We start from the raw sequence: 24,826 nt of genomic DNA on the forward strand, positions 1-24,826 counted from the left end.
GGCAAGGAATGGGAATCCTCTAAATTGTCAGCCTGAGTTACATGCCTACCCCTATGACAGCAGGGGAAAAAGGGCTGGGTCACTGTGAATGACAGCCCACTTTGCACACAGAGTAGGTGGGTGGTTCTCTGTAGGAAAGTTAGGCAGTATTTTCAGACATCCACTGAAATATTTTTCTTATAAAGTGGCAAGAAAAGGGAGAATCTTTTGGTGCCAAGGGGTTTCCTTAGCCTTTTCCAGTGATTTCTGCTTCTTTTAAAATTCTGTGTGACAGGACCTGTGCTAGGTTCTAGGAATATGGATGTAAAAAAGCCATTTTGTGTGCCTTTAAGGCTCATACAATCTTTTTGATGGATGGAAACATCAAAAGACAAATGCAAGACGGTGTGATGTTTGCAAAATGGAAACCTGCACAAGTTCTAATGGGTGCATCTAAGAGTGTCTGCAGAGTACTCTTAAAGGTCATGTTAAAAACCAATACCCTAGTAAAACAATAAAGCTTTTAGAAGGAAACATAGACAAATATCTTCATGACACCAGAAGAGGAGCAAATTGAGCTAACCCTTAAAGAGATAAGTTTTCTGGCAGATAAATAGGGGAAGGACAAGGGTGCCTTCCAGGAAAAGAGAACAGCATGGCAAAGGCAGAGAAGCACAATGGCTAAGGGCATTTTCAGTGAAAATCCAACGTCAATATCGGAGAGCCTCTTTGCACTGCAGGCTCCATTCAGCATGGGAAGGCATGGGAACAGGAATTGAAGAGACAAGCAGGAGACAGACTATTTGGTAGGCAAACATAAAGCCAGGGGAGGCTTTCATCCCTTGAAGCGGCTGCATTTTATCCATAGCAAAATGGTATCCTGTCCAAAGAGTCTGCTAAGGGCTTTTGGGAAGTTTACATGAAGACATTCAACCCTCCCAAGGCTTCTTATCAAAACAAGTTGTGTCTTGCTGAGCTGTTGTTACTTTGAGACACATTTATATTTGAGCTAAAGTCAGGGCTGTCCTTCACTTGGTTCTTCTTACAAGTGAGATAAATACTCAAAGAGAGAAGAGGTTATGTCTAGGTGGTGGAACCAGAGAAAGCTTTGAGAAAGAGCTGGAATTTGGGCTGGATTTTGGTGTAGGTAACTTTTAGGAAGTCTGCTTAGGTCATGCCCTGCTGCTATGAAAATGTTCCCCACTCAGCAACACAGATATATCTACACAGAAACTCTGTCAACTTATATTTGATGACCCTCACCTCCTTGGCCTAGCTGAGCAGAATGGAGTTGATCAACCGAGAGTCAGTTCAATGTGCAAGTCAATCCAATGACACCTCCTTCCTCATACGCTGTAGGATGCTAGTCAGTTGGTCAGAGGGCTTGGAGCTGAGAAAACATGGAAAAACCTGAGGTGGACATGTTTGGTAGGTGTATATGGAAAGGTAGAAAAAGCAGAGTCTGAAAGCAAGAGAGAGACTCATGGGAGGAAGTAGAGATAGAGCATATTTGGTTAGTGAGAGAGGGAAGAGGAAGGGGAGAATGAGAAAAACAAATCATTGCTCTATATAGCTTTCCAATTTCTTATTCTAGTTCCTTGTAAGGTCTATTCGTACTTGGTACTTTTGGTTTTCACGAATTATCTTTCTATCTTTCCAATCAATTCCTTTTGAGTCAATTTCTGTCTCTTACTATCCTTGAAGGACAATAAGATGTGGACCTGCAGAGATGGGCCAAGGGGTGAGGAAGAACATTATAGGCAGCTTGAACAAAGCCTAAGTGGGAAAGTGTGGGACTTAATTAAAGAACAGTTAGACTAGTTCAGCTTGACTTGTTCATTTTGTAAACGAAGTGAGATAGGAAAGTTGGAAAGGCCAGGTTGTGAAGACCAAGGAGTTTGGAAGTTAATTGGGATGTAGAGTTGAGCCATTGAATTGTTGAACCTGAGAATATGTTCATCAGACCTGGTCTTTGGAAAGATTATAGTGAGCAGACACCCCTTTTATATCCAAAGAAGGTGCAAAACTCCTCCTTTTCTAGGAAAAGGGAGGAAATTTCTTCTTGCCTCACTGCCATAAGATCTGGCCTCAGATAGCTTATTTCATACTGGATATGCACTCCCTTTTCATCCTTTATGGTGGGTAGCACCCCAAACAGAATCTAAGATTCTTTTATTCTGTTTTCCAGATAAGTTATATCTAATCTGAGTGTGAGAATGGGGAATAGAAATTTTTAAAACCTAAATGGTCAAAATTTTTGAAAAGATTTATAGTCAAGGCAGATTTCCTCCCAACTACAATAAGCATGTTATACAAAAACAATACATTCTGAGATAGTCTAGTTTTGTGAAGATTGTTTGGCTGATTCCAAAAGGGCAGAGAAAAGTTGCCTAATGAAGGAGATTCTTTATGAATTTTTCTATACTAATTGTATAGAAAAACACCTTGCTGCCCACACCTAAGCTCATCCAGCCATGGAAAATAAGTGTGGAACTGCAGTCTCGAATTCATAAGTGCCTTGTTTGTGACTGCATGCCCTCACTTTTATGAGTCCTCTGTGGTTGGAAGAGACACATAAGGAGTACAGGAACAGTGAGTACCAACTAATTTAGCAGCCAGCCTGCTCTCAGCAGTGATGGCTAATAATCAGGTTAGAAAGCAGAGATGATTTTAAATAAAAATGATTGCTGAGAGTGAGTTGAAAGAGTCCCATAATGGCTTAGTTAGGCAGGTATGTTCTGGGGAAGCTGTGGTGGGGTGAGAGGAGACTCTTTTTTAGTTCGAGGTGGAGGATTTCATATAGACGGGCTATGAGAAATGAGCCAGATTGCTATCGCTGCTTGCTGGCTACATAACAGCCATGGCCAATTAGCCAGGGCTTTACCCTACTTCTACTGCTTGCCAGCACTGCTAATGGTGGTGAGGTCAAGAGGGTATCCTCGATTCAACATCCACCTCATCACTGCCTGACTCTACTTACTGACAGTCAGTTTTGCCATTGACGGTTCTTGGTGACATATGTAAAGGTGCCAGTGGGAAGGGGACAATCCCAAGAGGGAAGTGATTCAAGCAGTGGAGAAACTGGCAGGAAGCAGAAGGTTAACGGAGAGTAGCTAGTCCATTTATTTGTGCCCGAGTTGTGTGAAAACAGGGCCTGGCCATGGCACGAGAGAAGGTGTCCCATGTTGGGCCTCAGTCCTATGGCCTATAAAATGTGGAGCATGGAAAAGGAGTTCCTTAAAGGCTGGTTTTAATGCTTACATGGTATGATTCTCTGGATCACTGAGTTCATTGGGATTGGTTCTCTATCATTTGGAGAGGAGGTGGGAGGGGCATCACGGCTGTGAATGAGAGACTTGGATCATAGTTTGAAGAGGAAACAGGCATGATAAAGCCCGACTTGTTTCCTGAGGGGTTGTACTTGGTGGCATTCAGATACACTGATCAAGAAAACAAAATCTTTCCTTGACTAACTTTCTCAACTGTGGGCCAGCAGCCACGCTCCTTTCTGGTGCTTGGGTAGACAAAGGTTGAACTCTGTATAACCAAAGTATGTGGAATGGGTAAAGTGTTTCACTTTCATTTATTCAAGGTTTAAAAATTACTGTTTCAATTTTTTTTTTTAAACAGTGGATTCCATATCTCTTTGGCTGATGTGATTTAAATTAATGGTATTTTAATTAGTCCAATCATCCTGGCAATGCAGAAATCCCATCTATAATTTCTTTCTCCCTGTCCCCCTTCTCCCTTCAGACAGACATTTTTTAATATATGTGCTCAGAACAGGGCAATAAGAATAAATAGAAATTCAAGTGGTTCTATATGTCCAGTCGGGGTAATAGTCATCTAGAAACAACATAATACAAGTCAAAGCACAGTGTCTGGCACATAATAGAGTTTATTCAATAAATTTTTGTCTAAAAAGAAGAAAGAAAGGAAGAATACACCTTTAGTTATTTTGCTGTCTGCTTTTTGAGGAAGCTTTTTCACCATTGAATAATTCTGTCAGAAAAGTCTTTCTTTCCTTGTTGAACTGATTTCTGTTTCCCTGCGTTTTCACCTGCTGGCCCCTGCTTTGCTTTCTTTTCCTCTCAAAATCATCCTTTGACAACCATCTCAATGATCACCTTTATTTACCTTTACCATAGTTCTCCTTTGTGGGCCAGGGGAGTAACTGAAATAACCCCTGCAAGATGCTCCAGAGTAAAAGTCTTGGGCTTGCTCTGCTGCCTTTGTGAATCTCCTTTACTTAGGTTTAATTTTGTAAAATCAAAGGTTCAAGAACAACCCAGTGAGGTGTCCCCTAACTGGGCATCCTGCACCAGGGCCAGTGCACATGGTGCCTGTAATCCTGCAGGAAGTGTATCCTTTATCCTCACATGCACCAGAAATATTAACCAATGATAAGCCCAGACTTTACGCTTTGCAGTACTAGGCTTTTCAGGATTCTATCATAATTTAGGAGTAGTAAAATGTCACAATGTATAAATAAGCACAACCATGAAAATTTATGACCGTTTCTATTCTTCTCAAAGGGAAAGGGAAATGGGCACACCATCCAGTTTATGGTGGTGTTAAAAGCGTGTGAAGAGAATTCTCAGCTGTGATTCCAAATCTGGCGTGAGCGTCTTTCTCTCATGACTCTTCAATGTGACAAGGACCTTTCTCCTACAAGTCAATCTCTTTGGTGGCTTATATTCCCTTAGTAGAGTTCATGTCTGTTGTCCTACTTTCCAAGCCCAAGCTCGTAGCCTACTTTTGATAATCTAGATTTCAGATTTTTCTCCTAGCAGCCCTTGTTAGTTTTCTAAAAACTAAAGTTTTCTAAAAACTAAATCAAATATTTTCAAATTTATGAGGCAGAAGTATCTTGGCTATAGATTGGTGATAATGCCAGCAGAAGGAAATCAAGTTTTAAAACTTGCTTTGAGGTATTAAACAATTGTATTTGTAGTGATTTTACAACCTTGTGGGCATTTATTTTGAAGTTTTCATTTGATGCCATAGATTTCTTCTCTAAGCTGGGTGCCTCAGCTTAGCACAGGAGTGTCACTCTTTGAAATAGGGCCATGTTGCTTTGTGTATTGCTTCCCTGCCTTCTACTCCACTGCAGGTTGATAACAGATAAAGCCAGAGAATGCTGCACCTGCAGACTGAGGAGGCAGCACCTGTTCATGGTGGTCTACTGACTCAGAGAAGCCCGTCTCCCTCTTCCTAGTCTCAAAGATGGTCGGGGCAGTGTTTTCCTTTTTCTCAAAATAATATCACATTCCCAATGCATCTGCCCAAATTAATAAGGCCATCAAAGTCAGAATAGTGCATGTCTCTCATTAGCACATCAACTCCTCTGAGCTTTGGGCTTTGCCTCAGTTGACCAGGTGGAAACTTATCAAAATGTGGCAGAGAGAAAGGCAAGCCCAGACCAAGGCAAAGCCAGAGGAAGAGAGAGCTAAATTGAGCAATATTTTAACTATTTGCCACGTGGCCTAGAGAAGAGCCTACAGAAATATTAGCATCTCAGCAGCCCTTGATTTCAGTGTTCCATTTTGGTCTCTCTTCCCTTGTAAAAGAGCTCTCAGATCTTCATTGACAGGAGAAAAACTTCATCCATATGCTGATAACTCTCCAATGAATATCTCTATTCTAGACGTCAAATTGCCTCTATGGCATTCTCATTGGATGATTAATGGGTAACTCAAGTTTAATGTTTTCAACCCAAGATGCTGTGATCCTTCTCCCAGACTTACTCCTTTCACAGTCTTCCCCATCTTAGCAGATGTTGATGCCAACCTTCCGGTTGCCGAGGACTAAAACCTTGGAGTCATTTCTGGAATCTCTCTCTCACATCTCATATTGTTTACAAGTACAATCTCATTAGCTCTACATTCAAGCCACATCCAAAATCTGATCACTTTCCATTACCTCCGTGGCTGCCATCCTCATTCAAGTCACCATAATTTGTCCCTTGGTTTATTGTAATAGGTTCCCAACCAATCCCCCTGTTTCTGCTCATCTCCCTATACCCCATTCATAGCACAGGAGATGGAGTGATCTTTTCAAAATTAAGCCAGACTATGCCACTCCTCTGCTTAACCCCAACACGTAGGGCCTGAAAGGCCCTTCATGACTTGTCTCCTCATCTCCCTGACTTTACCTCCTATAACGTTCCCCCTGACTTACTCCACCCCAGCCACTCTGGCTTCCTTGCTCTCTGTGAACATGAGGGGCACAATGCTGCCTCAAGGCTTTTTTTCATCTGCTTTTCCCTCTTCTTTGAATGTTCCTCCTCCAGAAATCTAGCTTGTTCCTTCACCGCCTTCATATTTTACTCCCAAGTCACTTTCTCATTGAGGCCATCTCTCATCATCCTCAGAAAATCTTGCACCCGCTGAATACTTCCCGTTCTGCTTCCTTATTTTGATTTTTATCTTAGGACTTATCACTACCTTGCCACTATCTGGCATGTTGTAAGAGTTAGCTAGTGCTGAGTAACAAGCTCCCCCCAAACCCAGTAATCACAGTCATTTATTTTTCCTGCTAGCACATCCTTGAGTCAGCTGAAGATTAGGTAATCCAGGCTGGGTTTGGCTTCATGCTTTGCTTCAAGCTGTAGGCCTGTCTAGTCTGGCCTCCTCCCTGCAGGAAAGTCTCAGGTGGGCTACACATGACTTCATTCTGAGGCCCATGCAGAAGGGGCAGCAACTGCCCAGGAAAAGCTCTTGTCATGGTGATGGCAGAGGTGCAAGGGAACAAGCTCAACCTGCAAGCACATTTGGAAGACACTTTTAGCCTTCTCTGATAATGATAGACTATCTATGGTCAGAATTGTTTCGTGGTGTGTTAATTGTCTTTCTCTTGTCTTGAGATGAAATGTTTATTAGATAAACCCCTCCCATGGCTCACTTTGTCACTCCTTTTCGTCAAATGTCACCTTCTCAGAGTGACTTTCCCTAACAGCTATTTCTAATATAGCATCCCTTACTCTTTCTCCTTACTCTACTATATTTTAAATAGCATTTATTTCTATATAACATTAGTGTAAATATTTATTTGCTTGTTTCTTCTGTCTCTCTTACAAGAATATAAGCTTCATGAGGTTAGAGAGTTTGTCTTGGACACTGCTGAATCCTCAACACAGAACTCAACTAGTGCTTGGAGCCTAGAAGTCTTTCAATAAATATTGCTCAATAAATTATGCAAAACAATTATAAAAGATCTAAGATTGTGTTTGAGGAGTCGATGGAGGAGGGGGATTCGTTCCTGAATTATGTGGTGTTACCCTGCAACATTCATTTATCCAGGGAAGAGCTCTTTTTGACATAACATCAATATTTTGGGCATTCGTGTTTTTTATTTGCTCATAAAACACTGTCTATATCTCTGTAAGAGTGTGTCTAAATTTTTCTTGATACTGCATGTGATGTTTCGATTATTTCTGAAGCCATTCTCTGAGACTGTAATATATCTGTACGTTTTGTCTGTAGGAAATTTGAAAGAGGTAGAATGGAGCTAAAAATATTCCGAAGTCACTAAGCAGTCAGTATTGCTTTAACCTTGTGCACTGACTGCTTTTGTGTCTAATCCTTGCATCTAGTATCAAAACAAAAATCTTTAACATGGGAAGATGGTGTAGTCCTAAAGCAGTCTATGATTGTCACAGATAATGAAAAATGTGACTTTTAAAAACACCAAAACAATGTTCTCTAACCTGTCTCTCCAGGCACCCACCTTGCTCCTACAATGAGAATTCCATATTAGCCTTACTTTTATATAATTTAGAACTATAATAATTTTTAAATATCTCACATATTTTTGTATAGTGTTTGTCTTTTTTTTTTAGAGCACATATACATCACATACATTTTTTCCTTATCGGGTCAAAATAGGTGTGACTGTTCCCATATGATACAGGACAAATCAGGCGCAAAGGGTTCATTGACATCTTTAAGGTCACTTGGCTAACTAGTGACTGAGTTAGTGCAAAATCTCTAGTCCTCTGTGCTGTATAGATGTTGAATGTTGAAATATTAAGGTAACCTCTTCTGATTCCCAGTATAGACTCCCTATTTTCTAGATTTGAAAACAATGGTATGCTTAAAAAGTAAACTTAAAAGAAATAACAGTGTGCTTAGCAAAGCTGTAAGGTCATCTCTATTATGTGCTCTCCCCACTGTCCCATCACCATAATTATGTGGATAAAACCTAATGGAATAGGGTGGACACAAAAGGACAGCATGAAATGTAAGGGAAATGTGTATAAGGGGAGGGGAATTTTGCTTAATAGGATACATAAATGAGAACACATATATTAATTCTCTAGAGCTTTCTTTGCCAGCCCTGTCCTTCTCAGTCCCTCCCTCACAGAGTCTTAGCCTTGTCTAATCCTTGAGCCATCCCTGACGGGGTGACTGATATGAGCCATGAGCAGGTATATGCCTATGAAGTCCTTGCCTTATCTTGGCCACTGCAGTGGTCAACTCATATGACTGGATTTCTGTTCGGAGCTCTGGTCTGAAGATCTTTTATTCCTTCATAATATATTCCACTTACCTGGGATGCTGATGTCCTGTCTACCCCTACAGTTTATACCTTGGGGAGGTGGCTGGGTTTTGCCTTTTGTAGATTCAGGCACTGGTTGGTGATACGAGTGAATCGATTGCTGGTGATGTTGGTTCAACTGCCTACCTGAACTTTAAGCATGATCTGCAGTGTTCACTGCTGAAACCTCAAGGTCTCGCATCCTACTTGGAACATGGTAGATAGTCAATGAATAAACGAGTGAATAAACAAGCACACTCCCTGGCTTTCTATGTTCATTCATTGGAGATAGCCTTTTTAGATAGGTTATCTTCTGGAAAAAACCTGAATTTAATCATCTTTTTGGACTCTGAGTCTTGAGCCTCCACCTGCACTCATGGGGCCCATTGCATCTAATTCAATATTCCCACTTCCAGGCTCATGGGAAAGCATATGCCTTATAAAGATCTCAGATTCACTTGCCCCTTTATTCAAGATGCCTGCTCTGCCACCTCCCATCTCTGCTTGATAGTAAATGGAAAGACTGCCCCTCTCACTTTTGGGGACTATAAAAACATTTCAGAAACTAACAAGTGTGCTCTTACTAAATAGACTTTAAAAATGCTTTTGGAGGAGAAGGAAGGAGAAATCTCTGGCTCGTGCTCAGGATTTTGAAGGCAGAATTAGATTTGGCAGTAGGAAAAATTCAATTCTATTTAACAGAGATTTATTTATTTTTAAAGTACTTTTATATGCCTGGAACCATGGGGTTGAAAAAGAGGAGTCAGTCATGGACTCTGCCCTCTAGGGACTAACAATCTAGTGAATGAGTAAGACCCAATAATAATTGAGGTAGGAGCAATAATTCCAGCAGTGGGGAGATTTTGCAGGTGCTGTAGCAGGCCAAGATCAGAACACTTGGAGGCTCAGTAGTTATCATATATCTCTGGGAGACAGAGGAAGAGGGAAATTCTAGACTACTACAGCTTGTCTTTGGTGTTTTCCCATTTCTTTTTTTTTTTTTTTAGATCCTCTCTTTTAAGTTAAGTTAAATTAAATTAAATTAAAATACTTAATTAGTTAATACATTCCACTATTCAAAACCCAAAATGATTTCAGTAAACATACATTAAGAAGTCTTGTTCTCACCATGTTCCCATTCAGACTGTCTCTCCACTCGTTCTATGTAGGTAAGCTTTTGTATTGGTTTCTCGTGTATTCTTCCAGGGCTAGTTTATATAAACAAAGCAGATAAAAATACACATTTTTATTCCATTCCTTTTATTACACAAAATTTAACATAATATATGATCCCCATCTTGCTTTTATTCCTTCATTATATATCCCAGAGGTAATTCTATTTTAATATATAAAGAATTTCATTCTTTTTTTTTTAAAAGATAAATGCATGGAAAGTCTTGCAGTTTATTTAACCAACTCCCTATAGATGGACACTTGGGATATTTCCAACTATTTGCTTTTAAAAATATTACACAAACCATTTACATACATCATTTTACAGGTATGTGGGTGTACCTGTAGGGCAAATACCCAGAAGTAGGACTGCTCAGAGATCTGTTCTCTTTTCTTTCCTTTTAAAATCAAATTTATTATTATTCTCAGTTTCAGAGATTTTGCTTTGCCATAGAGACTCCCAAAGACCAAAGGAATGGATCGCTCATGGTTGAATTCTGGTCCTATTAAGGAGATATTAGGTGAGATAGTAAGACATTTCCTATATCTTAATACATATAAGAAGGCACTTATTTCTATGTGATCTACTTAATATAATTGACTCTGCTGTTAATTTCCAATTTCCAATTCTATCAATATTTGTTTTGGCCCAATTAATGCCTTGCTCTACCCTCATTCTTCTGTGCAGCCAACAAATGTTTATCGGGCACCGCTAGACTTGAAGCTGTGATAGACGCTGGAGTTAAAGTAGACTAATACTTGGTCCCTGTTCTCTAGTTCACAATCTAGACAGAGATGTAAATATCTAAGTATGCATTTAGTATGGCAGGTTTGCTGTAAATATGCATACAGGTTGAACTTTGCCTCCGGCAACCCCAGCTTCTCTGTGTATGTTCTTGGTAATCTATTGGGATCCCTCACTGCCTCTTGCCATATGCTCCTCAAAAAGCACAGAAAGTGAGGTCAGAAAACTTGGATTTTGGTTTTTTCTATGTTACTTATTAGCTGTGGTTTTTCAGAATATCAAAATCTTCATCTTAAATGCATATGAATATCGAATGATATAAAAGCTTGAAAGTGCTTTGGAAATTATTATTTACATCCTCTCTCTTCTAGAAAACAGCACTGTGCATGAGAACAATCAAGGGCTGTGGGAATAATTTTGGTGGTAAAGAAAATTGTCTCTGAACCATCGGAGCCTTTTAAATCCCTTCCCTTTTCCAGGTAAATTTGTCCAGGTGATAGGCAGACATTGACATTTCCCTGCAGCAGCCATCAATGCAATTTCTTTGCTCCACCTGGTTGGCTAGGTGTGCTGCTTATAGAGGCACCAACATTGGCCCACCTGTTCTTGAAGTCAGTGTTGACTTCATCATCACTGAGTCGTTGAGCTGACTATCTTGCTCTCACCAAGGTAGGGGAGGGTTTTTTGAGATAATGTTCCTAGGAACTGTGCCAGTGTACCCAAGGTATTCCTGCATATGGATGGCACGACAGTGTCAGCGCACGCTCATAATCAGGCATCTGTGGCAGCCAGAGTGTGGTCAGGAAGAGAAAACCCAGGCCAAATAACCTCACAGAAGAAATATAATATGGAGTGTACATCTCAAAGGTGCTGGAGGAGCTGAAAAGTCAACTTGGGGACAGTGAAACGACTGAGATTAGCAACATTAACAACCTGCTACCATCCCTGGGGAGGAAGAAAACAAGGGAGGAGGTGGTATTACCAGAGCCCAAGAGACAGTCCTGCTGGTGGGAGGTTGGATCACAGAGCAGCCCCAGCCCATTGATGAGGCTGTGTCCCCAACCCCTGAAGCAGAGAGAGGGAGAAGTTCCTTGTCTTCCTCCTTGCTCCAGTCTCCTGCTCGTGCCTGCCATGAGTGGAACCTAATGAGAATATAGTTAGCAAGGGAGCCTGGGAAATATATTTTGCCAGAGAAAGTCAGGGAATGAATCTGAAGGCAAATAGGCAAATAATCCCCATGGAATCCCAGCTCACTCTTAGAAAGTATTCTCTCTAAGTGGGGGAAGGTTGCTGCCAACATTTCTCTTGTTCCTGATGTCAAATTCTTTTGTCTTGAGGTCTATCAGTTTTTAAAATTTTTCATTACTTTTTTTTTTCCCCCAGCAGGTCCACCAAGTTCTTCACAAAGAGACCTTCTGGCAGCCTCTAGCTGAGACCATCAATATATGTTGTATCTATTCTCTTTGACACCTACAGTTATCTAGCCAGCCCCTTCCTCAGTGGCTTAGTTGGATGCAGAGGTAAGAAATGGAAGATCACCTAGAAGGCCAAGTGAATTCACTCTCTTTGAATCATAGAGAAGCCAGAACATTCTGAGAAGGGGCAAGATGATTTGCTGAGGTTTCACGTTGGTTATTACCTGTCATTCTTCCAGTGGGTTACAGGGAAAACCTTTTTAAATAGCTTTACCTTTAGCTACAATCTTCTTGTCTTGATTAGAATTATAGAATTTTAGAGCAAAAATGTTGTTAGAAATCATGAATCTAAACATTTTCTTCTCCTTCATTTTATAAACAGTGCAAATGAGGTCCAGGGAGGTTAAGTGACACGATCAAGTTCACATAACGAGTTAGTGGCGTGAGCTGATTTTAAAACATTCCTTTTCCATCTGCCTGAGTCAATTTCACTTAAGTTCCATATTGATTTGCCATCGTAATACGTTCTTCCAAAAACCTTTAAACAATTCTCCTACTACTTCAGAATTTCTCGATGTTGAAGATCAGTTTAGGTAGTCTCCTGGGTTTTTTTTGCAGAACACTTTCAGCAGATTTTTATTTTCCTCTGCTGCATCCACTTTGCTCAATACAAATTATTCTGAGCTTAGAAATATCTAAAATAGGCTCAGGTTGAGTTGGCCTGTGGCTCGCATTAGTAGATGAAAAGATTGTATGGCTTTCCCTTCTCCAATGTGGTTTGTGGTTCAGGCATGTGAGGGCTCTTTCTGTGAGAAGTTTTGTGATTTCATTACCAGTAAAGTAAAATGGAAAACCAATACTATCATTTTCATCGTAGGTTTTATTTCCCTGGTGATGCATGTAGAAATTGGTTCAGTGGAGAAGCCAGCTACAAGTGTGGAAATGTGCAGACTCTGGGTTCACTGGATCCCCAGAGGGTGTGAACTCAAGAGAAGGAGGAATGCCTGATCCGTGGTGGGGGGCTCACCCCACAAGGCTTCTCTTCAACTTTATCTCTATATGGGAGGGGAAAAAAGGCAAAGAAGCCAAGAGAATAAAGATGGAAAGGAAGGAGAAAGGGCATAACAGAGAGAAGTGAAGGAAGAAGGAAATGGAAGAAAATGCTCCCATAGGAGAAAGAGGCCATGGGAGAATAAAAATCAAAGAAAGAGCCATATGTCACCAAAAAGTGCATTACATATATATATATATGTACACACACACACATACATACCCATACATATGAATTTTTTGTTTCTTTTTCTTTTTCTTTTGATCAGCAGCACAAAGATTAATTATCTCTTTCTTCAGTGTGAGACAATCAGACTCAGGCCACGTTTTTTTGACTGCAGAGAAATCAGAGTGATCAAAAGACCAGTCCAGTTAGCAGCTGCAGGGACTCACACACTACGATCTCACATGGGATGAAGGGTAGGAATGGGGAGGAGGAGGAGAAGGAAGAAGGGGGACTATCTTGATCCACTGGGAATAGGAGCTTGCATATAACCATGGGCTGGGTATACACTTGTTAAACTTTCATTTCTCCTCTTCCTGTTTATTCTGATGCAGTCAGGGTGACACCAACTTAGAAATAGTACAAAGATTAATTCATCCATTGTTTTCCATTGTTGTGAACAATACTTGGTTAGAAATTGGGCATCATTACATTTGGAAGGTAGAGGAGGAATGGGTGGAAGGGAAAACTTCATGATTTAACATAGAGGTGGGAAAGTGTTTGTTCTTCTGGGTGGTAGTGGAGGAGAAGGAATCTTCTAGAGTGAGCTGGTACCAAAGGGTTGTATGAAATGGAAAACACTGTAGTTGAATCAGCTGGAAGGTAAAAAAGGGTAACTGCTCTGATACTCTCAAAGTTCTTGGCAATTGTGTTTGTTGGTAGGGCTATCAGTCATGATGCTCCAACTGGACTCTCCCTGGAACTTAAACTCATTAGCAGATGGAAAAAACAGTTGGAGCTAATTTATCCTATGGCTGCACCCTGACAAGACCATCAATTGGCTCCTGTTACCTGGATTCCCAGAGCTGTTCCGGCGTATGACCCTCTCAAATCTATTTGGCACCTTTATGCATTTCTTCAATTTTGGGAGCTACCATCTATTATTCCAATACATCCTCTTTTTAAACTTATGTTAGAAAGAATCTGTTTTTATTGCTTGAAGTCAAAGGACCCCAACCTAACCAATGGATGCTCCATAATGCTACCAAACCACTGACTTCTCCCACTAGACCTTTTGAATCTCTAGCTTTTCCAGTAATAAATACTTTCTAGACTTGAAATAGACCAATGTTCCCTCAGTTTAATGATAAATCTAATAAGCCCTGGCCTTTCAAACCCCTGAATGAGCCATTCTACTCTTATATGCTACAGAGGAAGGTTTATAAACCTCTGCAGATAAACATATGGATCAGACTAAGAAAGAGTAATGTGAGAGGTGATTTCTAATTCTGCAACTAACTACAAGTCACTTCATAACTCTAGGCATAATTTGTTTTTATTTTAAGTGACATAGGCCTCACAGGGTTGATAAGAAAGGGTTACTAAACTCATATATGTCGGGGTTCACATAGTAAGCACCTGGCATATATGAGACAAGTCTCCGCATTTCCCTATTAGAATGTAAATGCTAAACACTTGTGCTTGGAGGAATACATTTAACAAAGTTCCTAGTGAATCCAGGTTGGGGACTTCATAATCTTCAGAATTGTGGGTACATGACCAGAGTCACTGAGATCAAAGCTCCTGACCAGAAGAGACAGAAAAACACCCAGGAGCTCAAAGACAAGAGAAGGGCAAAGAAGCAGTGATGTAGAGAAAACAAACAAACAAACAAATAATAAACAAACAAACAAACAAACAAATAAATAAATAAAGGAAGGGAGGACCCCAAAGAGAGAGAGATAGATATACAAAGAGAAAACATATTCAAGGCAGAGCACATGAGAGATACAGAAACTCACAGCTAGAGATAAAATGTGTCTCAAGTTTCCTCTGCTTCTGAACTCCCAAGTTGTTTTATAACTTAATACCTAATGGTCAGATTATGAGAATATTAAACCAGAGCACCAGGCATGAAGCTGAGGCCTTCTGCACAAGCTACCATTTCTGCAAACTACTGAGGCTCTTATTAAGCAAACTTTAATTTCTGTGCATTCTCTCTACTGTACCTTAAAATAAATGTATTCTTTATGATCTGGAGAGATGCCTACTCTTCTAATTTGAAAGAAATATAAATGTTGGTAGGATCATCTCTGGAGAATGTTGCTACCTATCTTTATTAAGGCAGAAAATAATGAGAGAGCAGGAGATTAACTAGTTATTTGGGGAATCTACTAAAAAGGGGAATTGACACCGCAGGGCCTAATCTTGAAAATTGTTCTGGCCCAGACAGCAACATGCTGAACAGAGGAAGAATGGGATGAGGAATACAAAAAATAAATAAATAAAATAAAATAATTATTAGAAATGTGAATCAAAATCAAAATGTAATAAAGTGCTAAACTATTTTAAATAACAACATTTTTACTATAACATCTGTGTACATATACTACATTTATTAAAAATGCTCCCATTACTCAAACTGTTTCAGCACTTAGGCCAGATAAAGAATCCCAAGAGTTAAAATGGTGATGGCTGTAGCTAAATTCCTCCTATTTCTGTGCTGTGTCGGATGCTATTGTTGATGACAGCAACAATAGCTAAACACATTTCTGAATTATAATTTTCACAGGGCTCTTTCCTGAGTTTATTTACCTTAGTTAACATTTTAAGTCTCTCTTACTTAATGAAATGTCATCTTTTCATAGCCGGTGACCAAATAATTCTTTAAAGTGACTCAGAATGTGAATCTTGAAGCTTAATTCATTCTGATACTTAGAATCATGTCTCAAGCTAACTAAAGGATGTCGTATTTCAGGACACGTAACCTTTTACCACCCCTCATTTCACCAATTACAGCAAATTTCCCTTTATTCAGAGTAGTCGGAGATAGGCGGTTTCAATTTTCAGTATACTGATTAACTGGGTATTGACATATAATCCAATTATTGGAGAATGAAAACTGGTTTTCTCTGGACCATGGCCTCAGCTTTTGACCTTTTTCTGTTCCTTCTAGTCTCTCTTTAGGTCAGTCTTCTTGAAGAGTAACCCATTTCTCCCCAGCTCAAAACCTTGAATAACTCCGGTAACTGAAAGGATAAATCTGTCATTCAAGATTGTTCATGATATGCCAAAGTATCTATTTTTACCCCTATTTCTTTACTTTCTGTGCTCCTCACATTCTTCTTCATAAACACCTTTACCTTTCTCCATGCTTTATGTTCTTGCCGCTTAAGATTTCTGTTGCTGGATAGCAGCAAATCTTACCCGTTCTTAAAGACTCAGATCTCCTCCTCTTTGTAACACCTTCCTCAATCTCTCCCGCCCTTCTGTTTTTATTGATATCTTCCTCTTCTGAAATCCGATATTCTTGATCTATGCCTCTCCAGGGAAATGAATTTATTCTTTAAGCCATTATCATTTATATCTACTTTATCTTATCAATTAATCACAATTTCCTTGAGTGTCTTATGTGTGACAGATATGTCTCTGTCAGCCCCTAGGTGCTACCACATGTTTTGTACACAGTAGGTGTTCATTAAATGAATGAACCAAGAGAACTATAACTTCATCACTAAAATGGGAAATAGGGTGCTTTTCTCTTGGATGATTCATAGAACACTTCAGGATCTCAGGGTGTTTTTGATTTATTATGATTAACATCAACCCTCATTAGAGAGGCTGCAAACAAGTCTGGATATTTGAATTTTCTGGTTTAGATTTCTGAATAAAACTGAAAGCAAGTACCTTGAGCAACCAGGGAACTGATAGAACTGAAAGGAAAAATATAAGTGTTCATTGACTTACATAAAAGATGGTAAACGGCCTGGGGAATTAGGAAAAAATTAAATCCATCTAAACAAATGTGAAGTGATTTTGTCTGAGGGAATCTGATTAGTCATGTCAGAGTGTGATCAGAACCTCAGTGTTAATACTACCCACCCACATCCATTCCCTGAGGATGACTAGCAAACACAGCCACATCAAGGGACAATACCAGGCACTAGGCAGAAACCGGGAAGCTTCCTTGTCAATCTCAGAGTCACAAACTGGGGATTTAAAATTCACTGTGATTCCCTGGTCCCAGGGCTGCAGGGCATGACATTTATTTTAGAGCTGGCACAGTCACTGCCCACAATAGGCTGTCTATAGGCTGTCAAACACCCATGCAGTCATATACTTGCAGATAAAAATGGAAAAGAGTCCAGTCACCAGACATGAGTGAGAAAGAAGTGTCCATAATGCCAGGCCATACTATAAGCAGGATCAGGTCAAGGAATCTGAGGCGAGAAAAAAGGTGAAAAGGGAGCTCGTGGAAGGATATGGTCAGGCTAGCAACGGGTCAGATGCCAAATAAGCTAATGGAAATCAATCAAAGAGAAGTAGATGTCAGGAAAAAGTAGGAAACCAGCCCAGGTGAAGAGTAAACATGTCTGAAATCTGCAGAAATTGGAGGAACAAAGCAAGATGTGTTGTCAATATGGAGCAATCTTGAGCATTCTGGAGTTTTTCTCCAGAATGTCATCTTTTCTCCAGTAAACAGCTGCATATTTCCAGCATCCAGAAACAAACAAACAAACAAACAAATGCCAGGGGAATTTGCTATTCTAGCCCCAATTGCATTGATATGGCCTCTTACTCCAGTGAAACCCATTCTGAGGTCTCCTGTTGTTGAGAGTTGGTGGGGGATGCTCACGGAAAGCTAGTGGCTAGAGTGTTGGGTGATCATTGGAGGTGATTCTCTAGGCAGAATAATCTTCCCAACACAGGTGTACACCATTGTTTGGAAATGGACTCTCTCTGGAGCATTAAGCCGATCAGGACATCTACTAGGTTCTTCTCTTTCTTAGACTTGTAACTGATCTCTCTTCAGAGGCTGTGGGAACCAAGAGTTCATTTAGAATCCTCACCAAGTTCTCTGTGCCTTGGACTTTGACACTGACCAACACTGACTATGGTTCTTCTCACAACTGGTTATCGTGTTCTGGTAATAGCTGGCAGCAGCAGGAGCCAGGTTCACATGTCTTCTCAAAGCAGCCCAAGCCCATCCCAGAATAACTTCCAGGTAGACAGCTAAGTGCCGTTGGTCATGTAATGGAACCTTCTAAATGATAGACTCTATAATGTTAAAGCTAGAAGAAAACTTTGTATTTTAGAGAGACAGGAACAAGCTCAGAGTGGTTAAATGATTGGCTCAAGGTCACAGAGTCAGAACCCATAGAACCTAGATCTCCTGAATTCCTGTCTATTAAATAATATCCACATGGCCATCAGGGACCACATCAAATCCAAGACAAGTTTTTATGCTTCCATCTGATTAGTGAACAGGAAATTCTGGTCCATATTTTGTGTAGTATATATTAATTCTTAAAATGATTACCACACAGTTATGTAAGAATAGGTGATAATGTGTGACTTTGAGTAATTTACCAAACCACTGTGAGCCCCAGATTTCCTATTTAGAAAATGAAGATTTATCAATACCCTCAAAGGATTATTGTAGAGAGTAAATAGATAAAAAATAAATAAATAAAATGTAGGTACAGCATTAGGTACATGATAGGTCCTTGCATCATCAAAAGAATCAAGAATGTTCATTTTAGTGCTGTGTGTTTCACTGCATTAGAATTTTTAGAGCTTAGTTGACTCCTGTAGGTGTTTTGTTTTTTTTTTGTTTGTTGTTTTGCAATGATCTGCCAACCAGAAAGAATCACAGCATGTGAGAGGAATATGTACATACAAGACCAAGAATCAAGATGCCTAGGTTCCAGCTCTGGTTCTGGTTCTGCTACTTGCTAGCTAGATAATACTGTGTAAACCATTTAGAGTCTATGGGTATCAGTTTCCTCCTCTCTAAAACTCAATAATAGACTGTTTTCCATGTCTACCTTATAGGATTACTGTGAAGATCAAATAAAGTAATAAATAAGCAAGTGTTTTTATTATAAACTCAGGGGCTATGTATTGAGTGTGTCAGTTTCTATTGGTCATTTAATCTCCACAATAATCCTGTGCAACAGACATAGTTAGCTCTGTCTGAAAACTTGAGCTCAGAGAGACATTCGGTGACTTGCTAAAGCCTAAGTTACTATGCAGGAGAGCCAGGATTCAAAACCAAGAGTCTTGACTCCAAGTGCTTTTATCACTATTATGTTCAATCATATGAAACTGCTATTTTTGTAGATCAAAAAAAAAAAAAAAGAATTTCAGCAATTTCATATGGTTTAATCTGATCTAACACATCTGTATAAAGAACTATTGAAATTCAAGAAAGTAGAACTATTGAGTAATAGCTTAGGCTCTGATTAGCACATTCGGGACAATGTTCTGTTATACCACATAGAGGATCAGAAAAGGCTCAGAAAATTTTCATTTTTCCAAATCAGAATTGGCAGGACCCTGCTCTGGTTGGGCATATTTACACAATAGTTCAGTCACAGCTTAAGAAATAGGAGACAAGCACCATCCTTAAACCAGGGCCCTGATATGTTATGGAGTGTAAAATAGCTACTCATGGTATTAAAGAACATTGTAAATTCATAATGAACCTGAATTCAGGTGCAGACTGAGACCAAGTAATCTATTTGGTAATGTAAAATGTGTGCCTTTAGCAAATGTGCCTTTATAAAATCGAGATTATTTTAAAAAGTGGACTTAGATTGGTCTGTTTATGAAAATTGCTGTGTTTTGGAGGGAAATCCTCAAGTATTTGTCATAGAATTCTGAGAATCCTATAAGGAATGCTGATTTGAGCATCTCTTCACTCATGCTAGAAAAAAGACTGCAAATTGGTTCTGGGCTGGACTTGGCCTAGCATTACCTGTGCTGGAGTCTTGGTGTCTTCCATATGGTATTGGATTGGATAGCAGACCTCTGGGGAAATGAATACAGAGTATCATGATTTACTTGTCTGGATCACTAAGGCTGGATTATACCCCATGGATAAGGGTGGGGATTTCTCTGAAGATAATAAATATTTCTACTCTTGGTCATCCCGGGGTAAGGAAAGAGGAGGACTTTGGATCAGGAAAGGGAGAGTCTTCTCTGTTTGGGTTGAAGGGGAGGTAGGGGCCAGGATTTGAAGGTAGGGAGAAATTTGAATATTTCTACAGGATTGAATTCAGCTAGCTCCTTCCAGATAGCGGCCTTGTAGTGCGGCATTTAGACAATTTTCTCTTGGACTTGTATATCTCTTACGCCAAGCCTTCAGAATAGTTTCGCTAATTGTTATAAATCAGCTTCTAAGTAAAGATAACAGTTTGACCACATGTATTTACTTTCACTTTTCCCAAACCCCACTAAAATGATAGAAAAGAGATTAAAAAAAAAAGTCTTTATACATAAAAACAAAGAGGAGGTTGGAAACCAGATGGATAAGTGAAAACTGATTTAGTAGACCTGAGAATGTGTGGGAAATGAGTGAAAAAAACTGAAAAGTAATTGGAGTTACATTGAAGAACTCCAAAATTGGTGTCACTATGGAAGTGGGTGTGAAGGTGGGGCTGATAACGGGGAGACTGGTTGAACATCTACTTAGGAAGCAGTTCCAAGCCCAAATCCTTGCTCCCACACAGTGCAGCCAGACTACTGCCTCTCTCCCACTTTAGCAGAAGATGAGAGAAGGTAAAACAAAAAATTACTAAAGTGAAGAGACACTTTAGTAAGAAGTCACAGAGAGTGAAAGTATCAATGGCAGGGGATTGTCAGCCAAGGTAATTCTCTCCAGAGTAAACCCCACTACCAACAGTCTACCTACTAGCTCAGAGCCATCAGTTGGCATTTTCAGCCATTACCCTCACATATAAACAGACCACCAAGGTTACCATATATGTCAGAGGGCAGCAAAAGAAAAGAACAAATACACAAAGAAAATTAAAAAATTTGGAGGAAACAAAGATTATACAGGCATGAGAACACTTAAAATATTTGCTATTCTTAGAGACATAAGGCAGGACAATAAATCTATAGAACAAGATTACAATAATGTATAAAACAAAAACTTTCAGAAAAAATAAGAAAGCTCTTGGAAATTAAAAAATGATAGCAGAAATTAAAAACCTGGGAGAGTTGAAAGACAGGATTGAGAAAATCTCCAGAAAATAGAACAAGAAGGCAGGAGATGCAAAATAGGAAGAAAAGAGAAGAAAATTATAAAATCAGTCCAGAATGTCCAACACTCAAAATGTAAGAGCTCTAAAAAAAAAAGAGAACAAGAAAACTTAGGAGAAAATATTACTAAAGAAACAATTAAAATACGTTTCACAGAATTGAAGGGCATGAGTTTCCAGATTGAAGTGACCCACATCAAGGCATATTATGTGAACTTTTGGCAACAGAGTCAGTACCCTCCACAGTGGAGGGAAAATAGTTTATACACAAAGGACACATATCAGGATGACTTTGGACATCTCCAAAGAAATACTGGAAGCTGGAAGACAATGGAGAAATGCCTTAAAAATTCTGAAGTAAATGACTTCTAATATAGAATTCTATGCTGACTCAAACAATAAATTTAAGGTGAGGATAGAATAAAGATATTTACAGACACATTTCTTAGTGAATGATGTGTTACGGTTGAAAAAGTGACTAAATCCAGAAAGAGGAAGACCTTGGACTCAGGAAACTGACAATCATTATAGGAGAGAGGAAAAAATTCTTAGGGCAATGGTGAAGGGAGCTCTCAAGGTGACAGCTGTGTATCAGTTATAGAGTTGAGTCCATATCTGAGCATATCAGAAGACTAGGAGAGATTTCTTCAAGATAAAATTGATAAGACACTTGGTGAGAAGATTTAGACAATTGGCGGAGGGCTTGAAACTAAACTAGTGGTAATTACATGGAAAACTAAGCAATATGAACAATTACTGACTCCAAGAAAGCAAAAAAATCAAGTTCAAATATAAAAGTATTCATAATAGATTTTATAACTCAGCTGTGCATAATATATATATATGCATGCACAGTAGTAATATGTATGTAACATTTATATGTGCACAGCAGTATAATAACTGAATATTGATGTAAAATGAAATTAATTTATAGTGGGAAGATGGCAAGATGAGAAAAGTGTACGGAATGAGGAGATAGAGGGTACAGGTGGGAGTTAAAGAGAACAAAATATTCCCTAGTAAATTAATATATATTTTATATATAATTTACATATAAATCAATACATATTAACATACACATATACACATGAATATATACAGATAAATATACATAATATATAAACCAACATATATTAATATAAACATATTATTAATATACAAGTGACTGCCTAATGGGAAAATTGATGAGAGAAGGTGGGAGAGTAGAAGTTACAAATTGTAATAACCTGCTTTTTAGTATTATTTGGTTCTTTAAACTATGTGTATATATAACTGATGAAACAAAATTCTTTAAAATGTTTTGAGACCATCCTTAGCTGTGGTTAGAAGGTTCACAAGTGGTAAAGAGATTCAGGGGAAATAGTGGGCCTTGGAGAAGTCAAGTACCAGGCAACGGTAAGTTAGTTACCAAGCTCTTGAGCAGAGATGCTTGTCAAAGGGGTCAAGGAACAGGAAGGTAGATTTTGGTAACCCATGAGCATACTTTAAGGCTACTGGGAAATGCCATGGAGAGGACAATCAATTGAAGAATGAATTTCTGAAGTATTCAAGATTGTAGTACTCAGAATGGATACTCAAGCTATTGTTAGTTGAGGATTAAGAAAAGAACTCATGAAGGCTAGAAAACGTGTACATCTGGGTTACATGCCCGTATAATGAACATTAGTTAACATCTAATTACACTATAAATACATAATAGATTACATAGCATGTTACCTTACAATATACTACATAACCTATCTTAAATACTTGTGCATATAAATGATATTCTGTGTGCAAATCCTCATGCACCTAAAGTTGCTCTGCTCAGTGATGCCCCCAGACCACCACCAAGATCCAAGGCACTAAGCCCATACAAAGCTATTGATCATTTTTCTTATTGATACAGAGGAGCTTTTAGTTGTTCATTAATTATTACTCAAGGCAGAGTGTGTCTATTTTATGTAAATGTTATTTAAATTCTAATCAACTCTTCTATTTCAGCATGGAGTTATTTATGCCAAAATATTAACATGCTGCAGGGCAGAGATCCACCCTGGGGATACAGGGCCAATCTACTTAGCCAGGGAAAAATGTGAATTATATAGCCTTGAAAATAGATGCCCAGAGGTTAGCTGCTTAATGGAATTGTAATCAAGCTTCTGTCTTTACAAATACCTAATTTGTAAGTAATGCAGAAATCTGTGCTAGGTGGGCTAAAAGATAGCTTCCTTCATTCTAACAAGGATGGGAGAATCAAACACATGACAACTCAGAGCAATGCATCAGAGGATCTTTTCTTTAATTCACTTATTTTCATATCTATGATGTTATCGATTCTCAGGTTCCTTTTACCAAAAGCCTTAAAACTCCAAACTGGGCTTTAGGATACTTGGACTCTGTTCTCAGTTCTGTCATTAGCCTGCTGAGTCAGAGTACAAAAAGCTGGAAGATGTCCAAATGTTCCTTCCATCTGTAACATTCTATGAACTATGTTCATTATCTTATTTAAGCCTCACAACAACTTGGACTTAAAAGTTAAAAGACTTGCTCAAGATCATGCAGTTAAAGGCTGAGAGGCGGAGCAGATGCTACAGCCAAGGTTTTCTGTCTACAGAACCCTTCTCCTGGCACCATGACCTTATGGAGAAGGATGGTAATCAAAAGACACCCCTGCCTGTGCTGTATCTTCTCATGCCTTACTGAAAAAACTCAGCGCCACCCATACCAAAGACATAGTATGCAAAGGTAGTAGCAGAGGGCTCATTCATTCATTCAAAGTGTCCTCATTAAAAAATAAGATATTGGTTACTTATTACAATTTGGAGATTGTCAGGCCTACACCTGTGCTCACAGACCAGTGAGGTGGACAGACAGATAATGTGACAAGGGCTGTGACAGAGGGGAGCACAGGCTGCTGGAAATGCTGGATTTCTGGGGATTTCTCTCAGGGGATGCCATACACTAGCAATCTGTTAACTGACCAAAGGCGACTTTGGTGGGGAAGCCCATAAGCAAAGAGCACAAAAGAGAGTAGATTCATTAGTCCCTTTGTGACGCATAGCTGTTGCAGGAAATGTCATCTGCACTAGCTACAGGGGCCTCCCAACACACTCCACTTATCTAGGTGTCCCTCATATAACAGTTTGGTCCTGACTTAAAAAAAGTTATTCCCCAGAGCCAGTGTATATCAGTCAAAACAGGATAGGTTATGCTGTAGTAACAAATGACCCTCAAATCACAGTGGCTTAACACAACAGAAGTTTATTTCTTATGTGTTGGCCAGGGCCGAGTCTCTCTGTAGTCGTTCAGGAACCAAGACTGGTAGATATTTCATCTCTACATATTCTTTCACAATTCCCAAAGCAGAAAAAATGGAATATAGAAACGTTATCTCTTAAAAACTTTCGCCTATAAATGATATATCACACTTCTGTTCACATATCATTGGCTAAAGCAACTCATACAGCATGTCTAACTTCTAAGGAAGAAGAGAAATGCAGTCTTATCATGTGCCGGGAAAGTGAGGAGAACCAGACTATTTGTGAATATCCCTAAAATTATCGGTGTTTTAAGAATCTGTAGCACAGTCTTTATCTTTTGGGATTTCTTTCTAGCCTGCGAGATCCTGTAGGCCAGAACCTGTGCCTTGTGCATCTCTGTATCTCAAGGGTCTAGCACAATGCTGGGCTTGGAAAAAGACTCAGTAGAATATCTGTTGAATGAATTAATAAGT

This window comes from Pteropus alecto, unplaced genomic scaffold, assembly GCF_000325575.1.
Source record: "Pteropus alecto unplaced genomic scaffold, ASM32557v1 scaffold103, whole genome shotgun sequence".
NCBI lineage: Eukaryota > Metazoa > Chordata > Mammalia > Chiroptera > Pteropodidae > Pteropus > Pteropus alecto.